General features: G+C 36.9%; 1 long non-coding RNA gene across 3 annotated transcripts in view; it reads right to left on the bottom strand.

The window, feature by feature from the left end:
- Positions 1–7,705: 7,705 nt before the first annotated feature.
- The window catches only part of LOC128931566 (uncharacterized), a 245,694-nt gene continuing 230,492 nt past the window's right edge, over positions 7,706–22,907 (bottom strand). For 2 of the 3 annotated variants that reach the window (XR_013533393.1, XR_013533394.1), the window contains 3 exons: positions 13,663–13,804; positions 9,621–9,687; positions 7,709–9,197 (listed from right to left, as the gene is read on the bottom strand). This is a non-coding gene — a long non-coding RNA (uncharacterized LOC128931566). Of the gene's footprint in view, positions 9,198–9,620; positions 9,688–13,662; positions 13,805–22,907 lie in introns of all 3 variants that reach the window. The other variant, XR_013533395.1, reaches the window with a different exon arrangement.

Genomic DNA, 22,907 nt, shown 5'->3' with positions numbered 1-22,907 from the left:
TAACAATAGACATAGACAATCCTTTGTTGGTCTGATTTTCCTATTCCTAACAATACCCTTTCCTGGACAGGAAGAGGAGACTAGAAAGTTTTGGATTTAAAATACTGCCATGACTGTTCCAAATATTATGGTTTTCTGCTCAAGTAAGCTTCAGCTGAACCCAGACATTATATATAAATAATAAAATGCACTTAGTCATATTCTCAGAATTTGACTTTGCTTCACTCCAAATAATATACAGTAATCCCTTCCAAATATACATTATCTACATGATGAGGTACAAAGATGTTTGTAATAAGCCCAGAATCACAAGTATAAGAAGTGACTAAACACAATTTGAGTCAATACCTGTCTGATTATGTCATGATACTCCTAACAATTACATCATGTTTTTATTTTTATTAGTTGTATTTTGACTAATAAAATTCAGATGATAAACTTTGAATACTCAATTATTAATTTATTTGTATTAATCGACTTACAGAATGCTACATCTCACTTAATACAGGGTACTTTCTTCTGGGAAGTGGGTCTCTGGTTTCTTACAATATTTATTGTCCAATATATTTGGTAAGATTTTCTCTTCACTGAAACTTTTATTTGAGGAAAATGAAAGAAGACTGAGAGTCAGCTGTCATTTTGTATTTTTCCTTTAGAACTTACAGTATCTAGTGTAGTCGTGCTGACAATGCCCTTCATTATTTACATAATCCACTGTCAAAAGTTTTTACTTTTCTTCCAATGGGGCCATGTAAATTAATTAAGGGAGGTGGTCACTACCTTTAAACAATAAGAAGGCAGATAAAAAAGATATCACCAATCCAAGTAATTAATTGCCTAACTGGTGCTTTGGAACCTTATGCTACCATTAAAGTTTCATCTCAGAAATTCAGTGCCTGAATGAAACCATGGCAACTTCAACTTGCAAGTGGAAATATCAAAATACATACACTATGCATTTGTAATCTCATCATACATTTTGACCCATCATAGATGATCTCTCCTAAACACTGTTTAAAAGACTAGGCATGCAACCCTCTGAACAACAATAAATGATGTTTTTGGCGAACCTAAATCCTAGCACCTAATGGAGAAGTTTATTATGTACCTTACCAGCAACAATTATAGCATTATCCCCACATTGTTATGATTTGTCATTGTAATAGCACTTTTAAAGCATTAATTATGAAACAAGCATTATTCTAAGCACTTTGCATGAGTTAACTCATTTTATCTTTACAACTGCATGACATAAGTACCATCATGGGATATAAGGCATAAACAGTTAAAGTTGCACTGTCAATAAGTGGTAGCACTAACAGCATTATTGATACTGCTAATAACAATAATGTGCTCAAAGATGGACTTAGATATCACAGTAAAATTTAAAAATTGAATTTCAAACGGTTGCCTCATTTACCATCTCAAGAATCTATCCAAGCCAAAGGCCTCACAATGTCTTTCTTAAAATGTAGATGCTTGGTAATTTGTCAAAATAAGGAGAATAATGTTATGAATTCAAACCATAGATCCTTCTTCAGAAAGTACGCAATTCAAACTTAAAAGCTGTGAAGATTTTACACATACATAAAATCTTGGCTATATATCTCTATCCTTTGTGTTATTTACTATTAAAAGTCCAATGAGAAGCAAACAAAAGGTGAAGAGGGCACCTACTTTAGAAGGTATGAGAACAGCCCACGAAGTAGAATGAAGCTTGAACTATTTTAACTTTTTGTGTGTTCTAATGGATATTTATGTTTCAAATACTTTCAAAATCACATTAGTTTTATAAAACTCTATTTTCTCCACCTCCAAATCTTCCTTTCCCCACTTTAAATCAATCCACTTCAGGTCTTTGGGGACTGCCAATTTGGAACATCCTCTGGCTTTGCAAATTGGCAGCTGGGATCAATCAGTTCATAAAATCCAACTTGTCAGCTAAAACAAGTCATATTTCTTAAGCAAGACAATCTGTTAAACAGCTTAGGTCTTAAATCCATGAAAAACATTTGCAAAAACACATTTTGTGCTTACTCTTCTTAAGTTCTGAGGCTACAGATGTTACAGAAACCACCATTCTGGAAACTCTCCCAGTCATCTCTTCTTTCCTAAAAATTTGAAGGTACCTTCTGGGCTCAACAACAAGCAGAAGACCAGCTTCTGAGAGCCATGGGTGGGAACAGATTTCTTAAATGTGGGATGAATCTTTGCTTCACCCTGGGCAGTTACATAGTAGTTCTATCTGCTGTGCAATCAATCCAGTTCATCATAAGCCAATGTCATCACAGTGCTGTTAGACTGGCTTCCTGTTCTGGCTGTCCCTAATAAGAAAAGTTTACACAGAATTATATAGATTTGAAAGCAATTGCAAAGCTTATATAGCTAAGTGATCTCAAGCAAGGCATATCTCAAGCTTCAATCTCCTTCTCAGTAAAATGAGAGGGCTGGAATGAAAAAACACATTTCTGTCCAATTCTATAATTCATGATGAGTCTACATCTGACCATTGCTTTCACATGCAAGGAAGCCTACTCCATCACCCTTGCTAACTCTTGAAATTCTCCAGGACCATAGTGGGTAGGTCTCTATGCAACATCATTCCATGAACAGTGATATGTCAGATAAAGCTATTTCCAGACTTCATCACACTTAACAAAGTACTGGAAGGATTCATGAGAAATAAAAGTTGGTGTTGCCTTGGTACCTCCATTTGATTATCATTACTTCTAAATGGAATCACTTCTCAACATCTCATACCATAACATCAAAGTGGGAAAATACTCAGACAAATGATCACACTACTTGGCCTGGCTCCAGACAAACATCAGTCATGATAATCCCTCTTTCTCCCATCAAGCCAAGACAACCCTGAGACTCATCAACTCAAACTTCCAGAAAGCCACCACCAGTTGTTCAGAATTGGCATCAAGAAGGGAATACATTTTATATTGTGACCTATGTATCAATTAGTCCCAATCAACTACCAACTGTTATCTACACATCTAACTGGATGTGTTCTGAAACATACTCATTATTTTCCCATGAAGCATCTCCCTCTCTCCCTATGTTTCCTATTTTGATAAATGACAATACCAGCCGGGCGTGGTGGCCCATGCCTGTAATCCCAACACTTTGCGGGCCAAGGTGGGCAGATCACTTGAGGTCAGGAGTTTGAGACCAGCCTAGCCAACATGGTGAAATGTCGTCTCCACTAAAAAACAAAACATTAGCCAGGCCTGGTGACACACGCCTGCAATCCCAGCTGCTCTGGAGGCTGAGGCATGAGAATTGCTTGAACCTGGGAGACAGAGATTTCAGTGAGCCAAGATCACACTATTGCACTCCAGCCTGGGCAACAAAGTGAGACTCTGTCTCAAACAAACAAAGCTAATACAGATGATTCACATATCCAAATAAAATAATATTTTGCCTTAATCTCACATCGTAACAATCAAGTCCTGCAATTTTGCCTCCTAAGTCAATTTTCATATTTACTCTCTTCATTCCAACACTTCCCTAGTCTAAACCTTATAATTAATTTCCCTCTAACATATTGAAATAGCTTTTTAACTAATTTACCTCGCCAATTATCTTGCAAATATCCTATTTCCCTATTTTAAACCCTTCAATGAATTCTAATGCATATGAGCTTAACAGCCTCAGTTTATTTAAATATCCTACGTGGTAGCACAGGATTCTATGAGCGAGTAAAAACTGTATGGCCTTTTACAGCTTAACTTTGGGAGTAATATCACTTCTACCACACTCTATTGGACAAGGCAGTCACAAGCCCACCCAGATTCATGGGGTCCTTGATTGGAGGAGTGTCAAAGAATTTGCAACCATGTTTTAAAACCACTATGCGCACTTCTGTCTTTGAAATGTTATGCTACAGAAAAAATGGAACTAATAGTTCTCCAATTATGTCTTTGCACAAACTGTTTTCCCAGCATAAAATATTCTCTTTCACCTCCTTGGAAAACCCCTACTCATTCCTCTAGAGTCACTAAAATACTACTTCCACTGTGAGAGCTTCACTGACAGCGCCAAGTGAACGTGAATGCCCTCTAAGCTCCAGTAAGATCTCACCTCCTAGCCCAGTGCCTCTCAAACATACAAATCACCTGGGATCTTACTGAGATTTAGACTCATTAGTAGGGCTAAGGTGAAGCCGCATTTCTTACAAGCTCCCAGATGATAAATATATTGTCAATCCATTAGCCCAGTCAGAAAGCTTACTCAAATTACTGCCCCAGCGTGGAGTGTTTCATCCAAACAGAGGGTGTGGCACAGGGGCAAGCTACAGAGCATGCACCTGGGGAGAGGCCAGAGAGGAAGAGAAAAGTTGCAGCACGCTCAAAAGAGCAGGCAGATTGTTAAAGTATGTGTATAGGCAAAGAGTGAAATTTGGGTACAAATCAATAAGAGGAGAAGCAGACAAACCAAGCCAAAAGCTAGCCAAAGCCTTAAGTGAAGGTTGGGAGGCAGAACACAGGGAAATCCTAGAGCTGATGAAAGGGTATCTGTAAAAATTTTTCATAGGTTAAAGATAGGGAGAAAGCCATTAGGGCATTAGGCTAAGATTAATATTTTCTAAAATATTTTTGTACACTTCCATTGAGCCTATTGTCTTTTTTACAATGAAATTTTGATTTGCATATATCTAAATTAGATTTACCATAAGCTTCCTGAGACCATGGACTGTTCTTATTTGTTAAAGAATTATATTTAAGAGCATATATACGCTTTCTGGGGTCTATATCTTAACTCTGCCACTACCTGATGTGTGATCTTAGGGAGATTATTTAATTTTTTGTTTGCTTCAGTTTTCTTGAACATAAAATTGGGGCTAATGACAATAATAATGTCTGCACAAAAGAATGCTGACAGAATAAAAAGAGAATATATATACAAGTGCTTAACCTGGAGCATAGTAATCCTTTAATCAGTGTTTGATATTATAAGGAGCTAATGATGTCTAAGAGTTTGGGATTAGAATCAAACTTCTAGAGTAAAAATCTCCAGCTCTCTGATTTACTACTCATGGGACCTCAAACATATACTTAACTCCTCTAAGCCTTAGTTATTTCAACTGTAAAATTAAGATGGTAATAGTGCTTCTCTAATAGGATTATTAAAAGAATTGAGATTATTCACTCCTGATAAATGCAATAAATTTTCAATGATTATTTGTTACTATGCTATCATCATGTTCAGAATGAGTCTGGCACATAGTGGGCTTTCAATATATATTTGTCGAATAACTAAATAATATTGTTAACATAAACAAATAATGTTTCCTAATTAATAATAAGTAAATAAACAAGTAATATTGTTAACATTAACCTCAGCAATTTCACTTCCTTTCAAGATACTGCGATTTACTTAGGAAAAAAAACTTTTCTTAGGACAACTCCAGAAAAGAAAGTAGAGATAGAAGACCCCACCATCTCCTTGAATCTATTAGCACAGCTTCACTTTTATCTTTTTTATACGTTAAGCTTCCATGTAAGTTTTCCTTGAAAAACTGTTCCCATCACTAAGTAATAAAGAATTATAACATATTTTCCGTAACTATGTGCTCTCCTGTACACCATAAAAGAATAGCACAGCATCCAATGTCCAATTATATATTATTACATATTGTGGGGACCACACATGCTAATGGATGTAAATACCTAACAATAATAAAAACTAAATGAAAGGCAGCTATCTCACCATTCTTCTCCAGCTTCCCATTTGTCTAGTGCCTGAGAATCAAAGAATGAAGTTGGCTAGAAACAAATATGACCCTGACCAGCCTGTCAGAATTAACATAGCACTACGGTACTAGCAAAAGAATTAATAGGAATAACAGGCCTACTTCCAATACACATGGTGAGAAACCTCTTGCTGACAGAAAGATACAGAATAGAATTCATCTCAACATTCCACTGAACATTTAAAGTAAAAACCACAACTCGACTGTACCCCAAAGAATTTGAGAATTTGTAATACATTTGATTATGCTATTTTACAATAAGTGTCTGGACTAGAATCCTAGAAGGGTCACATTCTCTACCAACTAGTGTTTGTTAGAGAAATGCATTTTGGGGGACATAAGGATGTTTTCTTTTACCTCATATTTATGTTGTTAGACATGGGATAAATTCAAACATATTTTGTTTCATAAATTTATATAATCTCCCTTCTGATTCTATGGAATTTGGGAGTGTCACAAAATTTTCAATTCCAAAAGGAAAGTTTTCCACAATTTCTTCCACATGGAATTCAATGCTGCTGCTTCTGAGAATGAGCACTGAGCAGGCACTCCAGAAACTCCCTTATAGAGGCAATGCACATTTCCATCTTAATAAAAATCCTTGCCACTGGTTTGTTTCCTTGTGGGTTCAAATACACAATGTTCTTTGTATAAGTAATAAGCCCCATGGTCTACACAGATAGAGATTATAGAAATCAGATGATGCAACCAACCACATTTTGCATAATATTGAGCAAGAGAAAATAATGATTATCAATGAATTTTAGTCTTTTGTTCCAAATGCTAGCATTGAGAAAAACCTGATCGACCCTACTCAAGTAAAAGTTGAGATTCATTATTGAAATAGCAATAGATGAGGATAATGTGGGTTACATTAAGAGATCGTATTTGATTATGGGTCATGGAATATCCCAATTCTGCTCCTTACCAGCCACATCTGGATGAAAGATTCTTAAGGGACTATGACCAGGGCCAATGAAATCTTTACTACTAAAAAGCATTCAAATTCCATTATAGAATCCCAGTGAGACAGGCTACACCCACAGTGGAACACAATTTCCCAGCTGGATCTAAGGAAGTTAACTTCAGTGCAAAGCCCAGAACTACATGCTAAATCTCAAATCTGTCCATCTAGGGGAAGGGCCAAGAGGTGAAATGAGTCAAGAGGAAGAAGTGTCAGAGAATCTCATCCTTAACAGCCAGAGTATGTATTCCCATACTACAAACCCCAGAGCTATCTCCAGAGCAAGGGAAGAGGAGAGATTCAAAAGAAGCTGCTTCCAGACCTACCTTACCTACACTCAAGAAAAAAGAGGGAACCTTCTTTTTCTGCATGGGCTGCCATTTTGGTCAATCCAGAGCAGCACTCTCTCCTCCTGAGTGGGGAATGTGGTGTATTGGTGATTGAGTAATCCCTTGGGTGAGAACAGAAAAAAGCCCTAAGCTCCCTTGGGGGTTCAATGGGATAACAAAAATCTAAATCAATTCCATCCAACTTTGTATGGGGGAAGAAAGAACAAGTTATCTTCATAGCCCAGTAAAATCCTAATGCCATCTGGTAGAAAATCATAGGATTTTCAGGAGATATTACTGATGTAAGTAGACTATATTTGAATGATGTGGGAGAAAATAGGACCACAGCTAGATAATCAAAAATGTGTAGTTTAAAAAGTGAAAATTAATTCACTTAATAAATGAACAACCAGATAAACTCTGTTTTCTCTTTTTATTTATTTATTTATTAAAAAATTTTTTTTTTGAGGGGGACAGAGTTTCGCTTTTGTTACCCAGGCTGGAGTGCAATGGCGCAATCTCGGCTCACTGCAACCTCCGCCTCCTCGGTTCAGGCAATTCTCCTGCCTCAGCCTCCTGAGCAGCTGGGATTACAGGCACGCGCCACCATGCCCAGCTAATTTTTTGTATTTTTAGTAGAGACGGGGTTTCACCATGTTGACCAGGATGGTCTCGATCTTTTGACCTCGTGATCCACCCACCTCAGCCTCCCAAAGTGCTGGGATTACAAGCTTGAGCCACCGTGCCCGGACTGTTTTCTCTTTTTAAATGGATATTTTGGAGTTAATAAAGCCACAATTATTCAATTAATTTTTTGCTTTTTGACATGTCATGTTGAAATAGAATCTTAAACCCAGGTTACCAGAAAACCAAAAGATAAGTAACAGTGGCATGAACGCTGTGATACACACTCCTTTCATCTTCCCACTGACACTGAAAGATCAACCACAGACTATAGACTTTGTCTTAGGACTGGCTCAATTTCTATGAAGTTCTCTGGAGCTGACATGACTGAAACAGATGTGTATCCCCTGCAGAGACAAAATGGAGCTACAGGGGAAACACTGGGACTAGAAGTGGCTTCTGCCTCAGAGTACAATAAATGTCTGCCAGTATAAAACAAATGTCTTCCAAAGTTTCTCACTTATTACTATATTCCCTGTAGCCCCAAGTTATCATTTTATGAAACTGACTCCTATTGTTGAGCAATAAATGGAATACTTTTGCTTATATATAATATCTCTCTCTTCTGGGGTAGACAGGGATGATGCAAATGGCTGAGGAAGGTGATCAGCATAGCTCACCCATGCTGTGTGGTCCAGAGATTTTGTGCTTCTGTTTTGGCAACATCATAACCAACACTGGGAAAATCCTCATGACCATTAGCTCATTGTATGTTGGTCGTACCACAGTGAGTTTCTCCAGAAATGTTCATCAACATTCATTAGTCAGGGAAAGTGTTTCAATAGTGGAAGCATATTACTTCTATTTTAATGTGAGTTATAGGGTCCAAAAACTAGTCACTTAGGCATCCTCGAAGCCAGGTAACTTTCTGATTATAAATACTATGAAAAACTACAACCTGTATTTATTGAACTCTTTCTAAGTGCCACTTTTTTAAAGACACTTTGTTCACACTGTCTCATTAAACCCACACAACAATCCAATGAACTAAGTAGTATTTTATTTCCATTTTACATATGAGAAATCTTTGAAAAATCTGGATGTAAATCAAGCACAGATGACTTCACATGTGTGCATCTAACCAGATTATTACCCTGCATTCACTATAACTTGAGGTCTGACACAAACAAAAAGCAATCTTTAATTTTTGTTGTCAAAAAACATTTTGTTGTCCTAGATCTTTTGAGTGGGGAAGAGTAAGGCATAACTTAAGCAAAGTTTTCATGTTTTTCTCCAAACTGCCTCACAGCTAGGTGGGTCAAATAACATGCCCTTGTTGGAGCTTCCATCCATTTGACCAGCAAGAGAAAGGTATCTTGTACAGATTCACTTCCCCTCCCAGTACATCAACAATTTAAATTTCTCCTTTAAAGCCCAGTTGCATGGTCCATCTGTTCAAGCTGGCTCTTATCCTGATTCACGGAGGCTGCAGGAGGGAGGTGAGGAAATCCACTTGCTGGGGGAAAACCAAGCAATGTTGTATTAATTAAATTTGCATCACTGTTGTAAATACACCCAGAGGCCAGGGTGATGAGTGCATTTTATAAATCAAATAAATGAATAATAACTTCTAGAGGTTGCTAAATGTAAAATGTTTGAAGAACAGAAACCAGATGTATCCAAATCATGGCCGAGGGTTACCCTTGCTAATTAAAACATAGACTGAAAACATTAACCTGATTCATAATCTAAATAAAACTCCATTTCTGGATAACTTTCCATCTTTATGAATTTTTTTATTACAACAGAAGGTAACCACATGAAAGTCATTCTTAATGAACTCAATATTTTTAGCTTTCTGAAATAAAAAGACAAAAAGGATGAAACATGAAGAGAAACATTAAAAATGCCATATTTATAATTATTTTCCTGCACTTACCACATCTCAAACACTTGGCCTTTCCATTCCTCTTGTCTTTCAGAGCTGCCTTAAAAATTCAGAAGCTCTGGGAAAAGAAAGAAAGGGAGAGAAGAAGAAAGTAGAAGATGGATAGAAAGAAAAGAAATAAAAAGGAAAGAAAAGAAGGTATTTCAAATATCTGTAAGAGCTAGCATATGGGAACTAATATATGTAATGAAATGCAAAGTTTGAGGTCACTCAGCTTTGAACCTTAGCTGAGAATGAATTGTTTATGCTTATGATTCAAAGTAGCAAAAAAAAAAAATCAGTTGGTATTTGGGCAAGTGTAGCTGAAGTTCACTGTAGACTTTTCAGGATATTACTGTCATTTTCAACTTTGGGGTTATCAGTGTTGTTTTCAACATCAATTACTATCATGTGAATACTGATCAGGCCAATGGTATTCTGCTAGGCATGGTGGGATCACCAAAGCATATTTAGATTTAGTTTTAAAGAAAAGCTTTATGTTTTTAAACCAACAAAACACCTGTTGATAGAAAGAGAAGGTCTGAAATAAGAATATTTAGCCCGGCTGGGCACGGTGGCTCATACCTACAATCAGCACTTTGGGAGGCCAAGGTAGGAGAATCACCTGAGGTAAAGAGTTTGAGACCAGCCTGGCCAACATGGTGAAAACCCATCTCTACTAAAAATACAAAAATTAGACAGGCATGGTGGCAGGAGCCTGTAATCCCAGCTACTCTGGAGGCTGAGGCAGGAGAATAGCTTGACCCAGGAAGTGGAGGTTGCAGTGAGAATGCGCCATTGCACTCCAGCCTGGGTGATGACAGTGAAACTCCATCTCGAAAACAAACAAACAAAAAGAATATTTAGCCTAAATTTATATTCCTGGAAATCAATGGAAAATCCAATAATAAAAGGTATATCTTTTTTTCCTACTGATCTTCTGAAATAAATTATGATAAAGAAAGAAAAGAGGGAAGGAAAGAAAGAAATGCACAGCCTAAGGGCATACACAAGTATCAGTGCCCTCAGCTCTTAGGATGGGAGCAGCCAACTACCCCAGCTTTTGATCTTAGTTGCCTTCTCTGTTTATTCTAGTGTGGCAGAGAAACATTATAACTGTTTTCTCCTTTCTATTTGTACAAATTTATGGATTACATTTACAATATTGTTATATTCATAGATCACACAGAGGTCAAACCAGGATTTTTAGGGTACCCATTACCTAAATAATGTACATTGTACCCATTAACTGATTTTGCATCATTCTATCATCTTATTTGTGATCCATAACATGAAATATGTAAAGAAACATTGATCCAAGGACTTAAAAGTTTTTGCTGAATGCATCAGTTCCACAAATTTAGCCATCTTGTGAATTCCTCTAAATATCCCTAAGAAATACTTATATTTATAAAATAGATTTATTCTGTATTATAACTAAATTATATGCACATCCTCTTTTTAAGCCACGATGTGAGTTAATCCTTAAGGCAGCTTTTGTCATTGGGGCTAATTTCATATAGGTTAAAATAATGCATCATCAAGCATTTGGAAAAACATAGTATTTTAGTTTTTGAATGTCAACCATTCTGAAGTCATTTTCCATATTTAAAAAACAAAAAGCCTTCTGCTTGGTTACAAGTGAACTTTTCTGGCTCTTTCTGTAGCCCTGGAATGGAGGGCAAGAGAGTGGGAAAGAAGGAATCAGCCTCCTTTGCATAAGCTGGTTTGGCCAGCTGTCACAAATATGTCCTCTGAACAAAGGCATATGACATCTGTGATCCTGGCACTGATCATCAGGAACCACACCCACTGTCTTCCACATAATTTCCAGCATGCCAGTAAACTCTATCATCCACATTACTATTAGAAAGGTTCCCACTGTGCCTTGCTACAGCAGAGCACCAATGTTAGAAACAGGGCTTCCACAGAGCATTGCAGACTTGCTGGTATTCTACATGAGCCTTCCACAAAAACAAATACAGCTCTAAATGCAGCTAAAAGTTTTTAGCTTCTGTGGTAAAAACTATATAATTCAAACAAAAAAGTGAAATAAATAAAAATGTTTAAATGTGAATTTTTTACAATCTCACTAATTTAAGAATTTGTAATCCAAAAAAGAGAAAACAGAGTCACTCACTTTTATATAAATGTAAAACATATATTCCAATTTTTCTACTCACTATTAATAGATGTTTTTTCACTTAAAATAATTAGAGTGTTGTTTAGCAGTACAGTTGTAAATGAAGGAAGACTAACAATATCCATAGTAAATGATAATGAATAAACTTTAAAAACGCATGCTCGAGCCAAGTAACCACAAGAAAATTTGGTAGTTGTTTGTTTGTTTGTAACGAACTTTTCTTAAACATAACCAGACCATGTGCTCACAAAAAAGATGCCTTCTAAATGAAGGTAAATAGAGAAACCAGTGCAACATTTTCACTGAAAATTCACTAATTAGTTCAGACATATCTGGAAAATTATAATGTAAATAAACTAAATGCATGTGACTGATAATAGACTCTAGTTTACATATGTCATATTTGGTGGCTGGTTTTGCCATTCGGATGACTACAGTGAGTCCTTTTTACTCTATAATTTTCATCTCATCTATTTAGTACTAAAGTTGCACTCCTAAGACCTCGCAACCTTAGCCTAAGGTTTGATGATCAAATCTAGCAACAAGCTAGTATCAGTACAGACCAAGTATATCTCAAATAAGAGACCAATATTTCATTGAGTTTCCTTTGATACTGTATTGCATGGTGCATCTCTTCTGGCAGAGTGGTGAAAAGCTATTGATCTATGGTATCCAGTCAAAGACATGTGCTTAGAATTATAGCCTTCAAAATAAAGACAGGATACATAACCATCTCCCTGGGGGTATGGAAATTATGACATTAGAAAAGCATGGCCAGAGGCCAGTGATTTGTAATGGTATACCTAATGAACATTGTATTTTCATCTAAATATACATTCTGTATATAATAACATAAAGCCATCCTTTAGGTGAACAGAAAATTCAGGCATAACTGGCACAGCCACATAACTATAGACTTAAGAATATTAAATTGATAGTGTATACTAATGACTGACACAAGGAGAGGCATGCCTAGATGAGGGCATGCTGAGGAAAGGTGTTGGCATACACCACAAGAAAAACTACACCCTGCTGTGTAAGAGAGAGCACACAAGACAGAATTTAGGAGATAAGGTCTCTACATTACACTCTGAATTGTTACCAAACAGCTTCAGAATCAATAAGCAAACCCCTCCAGTGACCTCAATAATAGGCAATATCTAAGTTTCAAAGGTAGAGTTGTAGTGTAAATTCTATAATGTCATGGCCAGTGATAGAGAGAAGGGTGGACTCCACATCAGATCCTGAGCTCATAAAATCTAGAAGAAACTTAAGGGCTGCCACATGTCCTGGCTCTTGTTCAATTTCCTTGCCTGCACTGAATCAGGGGAAAGAAAAGTGAAAACTAACCACCACATGGGTCATCAGTCCAGTGCCAATCTATGGACACCAATGCTGGTTATCTTTACAAGTTGTGAAGCAAGAAGAATATAAAAGTGACTAAAAGAGATACAGACAAGAGAATCTGGCAAGAGAATCTCAGTTTCACTGAACACTGGAACCTGAGGGAGGCTGATACTTGCCATATGTTATTCATTGTGCCAGAAAAAGAAGAAAATGATATAAGGAGCAACCCTACAGTCCAGAAAAGGAGGAGGAAGAAGTAATTGATAATGTACTGGTAATGAGTATTTTACAGTGAATGCTGCCTGTTACACTTCAGTGCATGTTTACGAGTTTTCAAGATATCACCTAAAAAACCCATCAAAGTGTCATTGTCCTGATTTGATCATTACACAACATATAAATAAATTGAAATATCACACTGACCTCATAAATATGTACAGTTATTGTGTTAATTAAACACAAAAAATACATTTTTAAAAGGTATCATCTTAATTTTACAGGTAAAGCCATTATCTATAATTCTTGCCAATATATCATATGAACCAACAGAAGAATACTACAGACCTTTGACTGTAAATGCTGGTAAATGTATTCTCATAACCTTTATTAATCCATCCATTCTGAAAAGCTGCATTGGTTCTGAATTGACAGTTTATTTCACATTTAGCCAGGGATGTGGAAGTTCAAAAACAGATGAAAAAGAAAACTGAAATTTTGAAAAACAAAACAGAAGGTGAATAGTCATTTATTAATATGAAATATTAAGAATCAGAACCTCAATAATATCTTTTAATACTGGAAGGTGAGCTATATATCTTAATAGAGCATGATAAGAACAATCAGCAAAAGGAGAATTTACTAAACTTTTTGAAAGAGCTTTGAGATTTTTTAAAAGTATAGGTAATAGCAATGTATTCAAAGGCATTTAATCTTGGGCATAAGTAAGACTTCCTGATCTTAAGACTGATGAGAAAATGGGGCATGTTGCCAAGAAGAGCTAAAAAGCCGCCACTGAAACACAATTTTCCATGGAGGATATAACTCAAGAGTCCAAGGTTGTGTAGATATCAACATACTCTGGGCCAAAAAGGAGACATCAGACATAAAAATCAATTCAAGCTCTGTCATTTTGTGAATGTAAAGTGATAATACTGTGATTTCCATCACAGTTTTTTCATTTCTCTAATTCTTCATAAGTTAGACAATCAGGAATTATAGCATCTTTAACCTGAATCTTCAAAGATTTTCTAATCTCCCACATTTTATAAGTATGCAATGTTACATTAAGCAATAGGCAACTGAAATAATAACAAGCTGTAGGCAGAAAAATCTAAATTTATTCCCAGTTCCAACATTCCCAGTAAAATTATTGGGCAGAACTTAAACCATCTTACACTTGAATTTAGTTTGACCCCATCTCCATAACATTCAGATTCTATCTATTCAAACATTGCTGCTACTTAGGACAGAGGTACAACACTGCACAACTGAATTCTTGTTTGTTTGTTTTGTTTTGAGACAGGTTTCTCTCTGTCTCTTAGGCTGGAGTGCAGTGGCACAATCATGGTTCACTACAGCCTTGACCTCCCAGTCTCAAATAATCCTCCCACCTCTACCTCTCAAGCAGCTGGGACTACAGGCAGGTGCCACCGTACCTAATTTTTGTTTACTTTTTGTAGAGATGGGTCTCCCTATGTTGCTCAGGCTGATCTCAAACTCCTGTGCTCCAGCAATCCTCCCACCTTGGCCTCTCAAAGTGCTGGGAACATAGGCATGAGCCACTGCCCCCAGACACAACTGTATTCTTTAATTGAATAGATTTATTGAAGTGTCTGTTAATACAATTTTATGTATCTCATCAAATAGTATACCAAAACTGACTTTTTTTCTCCTTTCATCTGGGCCCTCATAGTCACCAAAATAGATTTTGAAATAATTTTTCCTTCTGGTAATGACCCTAAAAATTCTCAATATTAGTGGCATGAAAAAATAAAACTTGAGACAAAAATATTTTCTCTAGTTTACCATTAAAAAATAGATTGATTCAAATAAATGAAACAATTGTTTATTTTTGATCAGTCAAGGCAATGTCCTGAAAATAAAGTCTTAGTGAGTATCCGATTACTTGTTTGGAAAGTAGGTAGGTAAGAATCACCTTCTGTTGATTAGGAGTTGACCAACCTGGGAGATTACACAGAAGATCTAGGTTGCTTCCTTTGCAACCAGCAGAAGTCATCCATTTCATAAGAGTTTGAAAAAAAAAAAACAAACAAATAGAGCCCAATGTAGCTACAGCCCTGCAAGGACTTAGATAAATCTTGGTGGCATGAAAGGAGAGAGGCCTCCTAGCCACTGGTCAGTGCAAATCCATTTTATGTAGCATACGCCCTCACCAATAGCAGAGGGGTATGCTTAAGGACATGCACAAATAAAAATGAGTGTCCATTCTTGGATATCAAGGAATCAGTCCCAAGTCTTCTTGGAACAACATCTTATTTTGCATAATGAAGGTTTTGGAAATTGTGCTAATTCATCTCTTCTAAAGACAGCCAGGATCAACTAAAGAAAAGAAAACATATGTAGGTTTCTGTTATATGAAAGATTATTTCAAGATTTCAACAAAATATTGACCCTCAGTACTTTAAGAATGCTCAGGATTTGGGTGAAATGGTGAGAAGTAAAACCGAAGGGGGATGAAAGTGGTATCTCTAAGTTAGTACATAAGAACAGTGCTTCTTCGTGGTTTGGAAGAATTAATATTGTTAAAATAACCATATTCCCAACATGGACTACAAATTCAATGCAATTTGTATCAAAATACCAATGATATTCTTCACAGAAATAGAAAAAAAAAATACTAGAACTCACATGGAACTGGAAAAGCCCCTAAAACCTAAAGCAATCTTGAGCAAAAGGAATAGAGCTGAAGGCGTTAAACCAACTGATTTCAAATTATACCAAACAGCATGGTACTGGCATAATATCAGACAAAATAGACCAACAGAAGAGAATGTAGAGCCTAGAAATAAATTTACAAATTTACAGACAACTCATTTTTTACAAAGGCACCAAAAACATACATTGAGAAAAGGACAGCCTTTTTAATAAATGGTGATAGGAAAACTGGATATCCACATGCCAAAGAAAGAAACTAGATCCCCATCCTTTATCATATACAAAAACAAATTCAAAATGGACTAAAGATTTAAATGTAAGTCCTGAAATTATGAAGATACTAAAAGAAAACATAGAGTAAATGAAACAAGACATTGGTCTGGGCAAAGTTTTTGGAGGTAAGACCTTTAAAGCACAAGCAACAAAAGCAAAAATAGACAAATGAGATTATTTCGAGGTAAAAAGCAAAGGAAACAATCAACAAAGTGAAGAGACAAGCCACAAAGTGGGAGAAAATATTTACAAAACTATCCATCTGATGAGAGATGAATAACCAGAATATATAAGGAACACAAAGAACTCAATAGTAATAAATAAATAAATAATTTTAAAATGGGTAAAAAATTTGAATAGACATTTATCCATAAAAGACATACAAATGGACAAGGGGTATATTTTTTAAATGCTCAGCATCAACATTCATCAGGGAAATGCACATCAAAACCAATGAAATATTATTTTTTGTCTTTTTGATAAAAGCCATTATAACTGGTTCCCAGTTATAACAAAAAATAACAATGCTAGCGAGCAAGCAGAGAAAGAAGAATACTTGTACACTATTGGGGGGAATATAAATTAGTCCAGCTGTTATGGAAAACAGTACAGAGGTTCCTCAAAAAGCTGAAAATAGAACTGTCATATGATCCAGCAATCCCACTACTGGGTAAATATCCAACAGAAATCAGAGAATTCCAGAAATATCTATACTTCTAGATTTATTACAGTACTATTCACCATAGTCAAGATATGGAATCAACCTAATTTTTCATGAATGGATAGGTTAATGAAGAAAATGATATATATAGATATACATATACACACACACATATATACACACACACACACGTGTGTGTGTGAATATTATTCAGTCATTAAAAATAAAATTCTGTCATTTGCAGCAACATGCATGGAACTGGAGATTATTACATTAAGTAGAACAAGCCAGGCAAGGAAAGATAAATATCACGTGTTCTCACTTATATGTGAAAGGAGAGCTAAATACAAGTGGATCCCTTGGAGGTAGAGAGTAGAATCGTAGTTATCAGAGTCTGGGAAAGGAAGAGGGAAGGGGGGTATAAAGAGGAGTTAGCCAAGGGGCACAATACAGTTAACTAGAAGTAAGTTCCAGTATTCAATAGGACAGTAGGGAAATTATAGTTAATAACTTATTGTATGTTTCAAAATAGCTAGAAGAAAAGAATTGTAATGAATGTTCCCAACACGAAAAAATAAATGTATGGGGTGATAGATATTCCAATTACCCTGATTTGAGCACTACATACTGTAGATATGTATCAAAATATCACATGTACCCCCAAAATATTTATAACTATATCAGTTTTTCAAAGTAAAAAAAAATTAAAAGAAAGTTGAACTTCTTTATATAGCCATTTCTATCAGTCTTTCATAGGAGGACTTCGAAAAATTTAACTAAAAAACAGAAAAATAAGAGAATATGGATAAAACATAAATACACACAATAGGATAAAATAGAGGGAAATATCTATGTCCATGAAGCCTCTCCTCCCTCCTCCCCTGCAACACTTCCATCCACGTTAACATAGCACCATGTTATAAAACTTTTTACACTGCCCTGAAGTGTGTCATAAGCAAGTTAGCTTCTCAGGGGGGTCCATGCCCTTTCCTTTTGATATATCCCAATCCTATATCAGAATTAAATATAATACCTGACAAACTAGAAGGTGCTCAGTGGTGCTCATTTAACTGAACAATCTCCCTCCATGTCTTTTCACTTAGCTAGAAGATAATAAATTTAGGACAAGACACAATAGCACTGAATACCATGGTGAATGTGAGAAATAAAAGCAGATCATCAAACACATGTTTAATATACATCTTGGATTTCCAATTCTGCATGTAGGCTTTGTTTTTCCAGAGAGGCATAAATCAGTAAAAGAAGATTAACTATAAGTCCGGCCAGTTGCATCCACAGTTACCTGTTTCGCATTTACTTCACACAGGAAGAGCACTGACCGCTAGAAAAAATGTTTAGCCCTTGGTGAATGGAAATTGCACTAATCAACTTTTTTCTTGGTTCAGAAAATATGTTGTGACGGAGAACTTCACCATCCCTCTACAAAACATTTTACAAAATGCCTTTGGGGTAACCTGACATTGAGTGTTTACCATGTTCCAGGGACTGTTCTGAGCATTTTGAGACAATAATGTATTTAATCCTGAAATCAAGTGAGAAAATTGAGGCACAGGGAAACAGTCTTCTGCAAAATTATACAGCTATTAGGGACAGATGTGGGACTTGAGCCCAGTCAAGCTGGCTCCAGAACCAATATCTTAATCATTATACAATACAAAAAGAGTCCCTTTACTTTTGGTTTGGTGTGCCAGTTAATTCAGGACAAAAAAAAACACTTCGAAGTTTAAATCCAAATGAGGGCTGTGTTTCCCTGCTATGGGTTCTCTCTTTCCTGCTCTTTTCTGGGATAGCATCAGGGTGAAAAGAGAACACTACATAGCATCCCAGCAATAAAGAAAGGAGTTCTTCTCTACATCTGTGCTGGCTTCAGCTGTGTTGTCTCACACTACTTGGTCTTTGGGTGTTGGCTTCTGATCCCTGTGTTGTCCTGTTGGTATCGAAACTGTACCTCAATGACTATATTTTTGAGCTTGCAGGATAACATATAAGACAAGAAACAAAACTCCCTCTGTTTATGAGATTTAAAAAAAAAACTGGCTGAAACTGCTTGGAACCTAGATGGCCAACTGGAGTTTGCACAGTACGAGTTTCTGACATCACAGCCTGAATTTCCACTGTGTGTTTCATACCAACTGACCATGAATTTACACAGGCAACCCATGAGGAAGCATGTAAAGATAACCATGCTTTCCCAAGGACTTTCCAGACCTTCCCTTTTCTTCCTAATTACCTAATCATCTCAGAATCTACCCCAGAACCTTTCCTAATAAAAATATCGCCTTGAATGCAACACAGGAGACAGATTTGAGCTTGACTCCTGTTTCCTTGTGAGTCTACTTGCAACATAAAACTTTGTTTCCTCAAAATCCTGGTGTCATAGTATTGGCTTCTACTGCATCAGGTAGTGAGCCCCTTTGATTGATAACAATCTAAGTTACCCATTTCCTTAGGACAGGTGCTAGCCTCTGATGTAGTCCCTGTCCAGGCTTCTGATTATGATGTCTACCACACTCTGTGCCCTCCAGACTTAACCTCAGTCTCTTACAGTTCATCAATATTCAGCTTCCTTAACTTCCACTAGCACATGGAGTGAACTTTTGGGCCTCCTGGTTGCCGTTCTGGACCACAAAAGGCTCGGGACTTATCTCAGTTCCACCATCTACTCAAACTTGTCATACTGCCATCCCTGCTCTACTATGGCCACTCCATCTTGGTGTGAGGTCCTCATCCCAGAGTTTATACAGGAAGTTGTCACAACTTCCTCTGCTTTGGGTTTACAAGATGTTTTTACTAATCCCTATCCAGGCTCCTGAGTTACAACAAAAAAGGGGAAGCATGTATCAGGTGGAGCATGGGTAAAGAAGCAGGTACCCCATCTCTCTTGCTCTAGCCTTCTCTCTCCAGGATTCTTTCATCCCACTGTTTAGGCAGGGCTGTCTGCATTCCTGGGTAACAGAGAAGTGCCCTCATATCACCTCTTGTGCCCTCCTCACTGTGAGTTTCTAAGACTCCCTACCTCTCCAGCCTTAGTTTCTTTCCTCTCAACACATTTTGACTTTTTCAAATTAAATATTTGGGTTTCTACATTTTTTCCCACTGGAAATGGCCTCAAAATCCTATTTTGGATGACAAAATCTGAAAACTTGTTCCTTTGTTCTTGCCTGGGTGTTTCCTTTGAAGCCCTGAAGCACTGGATGTCTCAGTCTCAAAGAGTAGCAGAAGCAGGAAATAGCAGAAGTGAAAAATACCTCAGACAATCACCTTAGTGAATGGAGGACACTTGTCAGGCAAAGATCTCACATAAAGCTACCTCATGTGCTTTGGCTGGTATGAAAGTGAAAATTAAAAAAAAATAGGATGAACTACTGTAAATGCTAATTTGTTAGGCTTTTTCTATCATCTTCCTTTTCTTGAGTTGTTTGAAAAGCATTAGAATTATGAGAAATCTTTTTCTTTATATGAGATCACTGAATACAAGATTTAGTGAATTCTGGGGCTTAAACATGAATCATTTGCTAAGAAACAGAAAACTGAATATTTAACACTAATTTATTTATTCATTCAGCAGATATCTATCACACAGTTGCTGTGTGCCAGGAGCTATAGTAGTGCTGGAGATATGGTAGTAGGTAAAATAGACAAGAACACTGCTGTCATGGAGATTACAGTATTTCAGAACAAAGACACAGAATGAACAGTATATTTAGGATTCTTCGCTGAGGATAAGGGAGAGTAATGCTGCTAGAAGCAAGGACCAGTGGGCAGTTAGCTTCTCAAGCAGAAAAAATGACACCAAACAGAGTCCCCTCAAGGAGCGAAAAGAACACCCATAAGTTTACCCTGCCCTCATGGCTCCTCTGTGGAGGATACCATTTAGTTTGTAATTAGTGGTAGGCAGGTAACAGCTGCCTACTTGATGTATTTTTAAGTTATGAGTAAATATAGAACACCTGTGTATTAATGAGAATCACCTGTCTAAGAGCAAATAAACACGTGGATGACAGTCTGCTCAGGGCCTTCAGCCTGGAAAGCTGTCTGCCCCAGAGGCTCTCAGGCTGTTGGTCCCCAGGATAGGTCCACTCTGTTGTGCTATCTGAGTGTCTGTCTCTCAAATACCTTCAGCGCCACCTGGGTGGGGGTCTCCTGATGAAGCTGGTTCTCAGTACATGTGGTTGTACAAGCTGGTTCTCAATACATGTGGTTGTATCATACAGAGGGAAAGCAGAGTAGTAGAAGATAAAAGTAGATTAGGTAAGCAGTGGCTAAGTCATGCATGGCCTGAGGAGTCATGTTAAGGATTTTATGCTATCTTCTAAAAGTAACCAGAAGCCCTTCCATCATGTTTCACAAAATAATTATGTTTTAAGGACTGCAATTAAAGCATTTTAATCATGATTACAGTGTGAGGAATTGATAGAATAGAGGTTAACAATGGGAACAACAGGAGCACTTTAAGAGGGTGTTATGAAAGTTCAGCTGACAAATAATGCTAGCTTGGACTTGGATCATGGCAGTAGAGATGGAGGGAAGCAGGGTGAGTGGAAATAGGTTTTCTGGTATAATGATAGGGATAAGTAAGAGGGATATGAGGGATAAAGAAGAATAAAAAGGTGTGAAAAATTAGTGAAAGGAGCAACCATTACTTTCCTATTCATCACTGCATTCCAGCATAGCTCCTTACACATTGCAGACACATTGTAGATATGAATAAGCTGCAAATGTATTGAGATGCTATTCTTGTACTGACTTGGGAAATACTGCAGAAGAAGCAGAATTAGACAGGTTAATATCATGAATTCAATTCTGGACATAGGGAATTTGAGAGCTCTGTCTCATTTAAGCATTAATCAAAGAATTACAGGCTGAGTGCAGTGGCTCATACCTGTAATCCCAGCACTTTGGGAGGCCAAGGAAGGTGGATCATGAGGTCAAGAGATCAAGACCATCCTGACCAACATGGGAAAATCCTGTCTCTATTAAAAATACAAAAATAGCTGGGCATGGTAGCACATGCCTGTACTCCCAGCTTCTCGGGAGGCTGAGGCAGGAGAATCACTTGAACCTGGGAGGCAAAGACTGCAGTGAGCCGAGATCACACCACTGCACTCCAGCCTGGCTGCAGAGCAACACTTCGTCTCAAAAAAGAAAAAATTATAAGCACTGAATATATGAGTCTGCAACTCAAAAGAGAAATGTGGCTTGAACTTACTCATTTGGGCATTGGTGGCATATGGAAGGTAATAGAAGAAGAGGAACAGAGAAGATGACTTAGGAAAAAGGTGTTAGCATGAGAAAGAAAGAAAGCCCAAGAAACCAGGCCTGAGGAACAGTAACATTTAAATCTCATGAAGAAATTATTTTAAATAAATTATTGTGGACTATAGTCACCCCGTTGTACTGCTGTGGTTATTACACATTGTATGTCTGTATTAAAACATCATACATACCCCATAAGTATATATACCAATTATGTACTCATAATTACAAATAAAAATTAAATACAAATGGAAATTGGGACAATAAACACACTAGTGGACATTATATTGAGGGGAAAAAAAACTTAGGCAGAAAGATTTGCCTCCTGTCTCCAGCAAATTTTTTCTAAAGGTGAATTAATATGTCTCCCTGGCTATCCTTAAAGATTTAAAATTGAAGAGATACATTTGTGTTATTAATAAATATTTGTTGAAAATCTTCCTTTTCTCAGATAATTTCCTAAGTGCTGGAGGTACAGGCCTAAGGAATAGTCTCTACCCTGGAAGAGCTTAGGGACCCAATCAGCCATGTGATTGTGCTACAATCTGCTCTACATTGTATAATACCAAAGAAAAAGTGGCAAGATGAAGCATTTTCCACCTTCATCGTAGAGTGCTCTGGGCTCAGCTGCATAAAAGTAGATATATTTCTGTACATCTAAGTCATAGATTTTCTATCTGTCACACCAGGTAGTAACTAATTA

This window comes from Callithrix jacchus, chromosome 3 (genome assembly GCF_049354715.1).
Source record: "Callithrix jacchus isolate 240 chromosome 3, calJac240_pri, whole genome shotgun sequence".
NCBI classification, from domain to species: Eukaryota; Metazoa; Chordata; class Mammalia; order Primates; family Cebidae; genus Callithrix; species Callithrix jacchus.
This window is presented reverse-complemented; position numbering and strand designations above follow the sequence as displayed.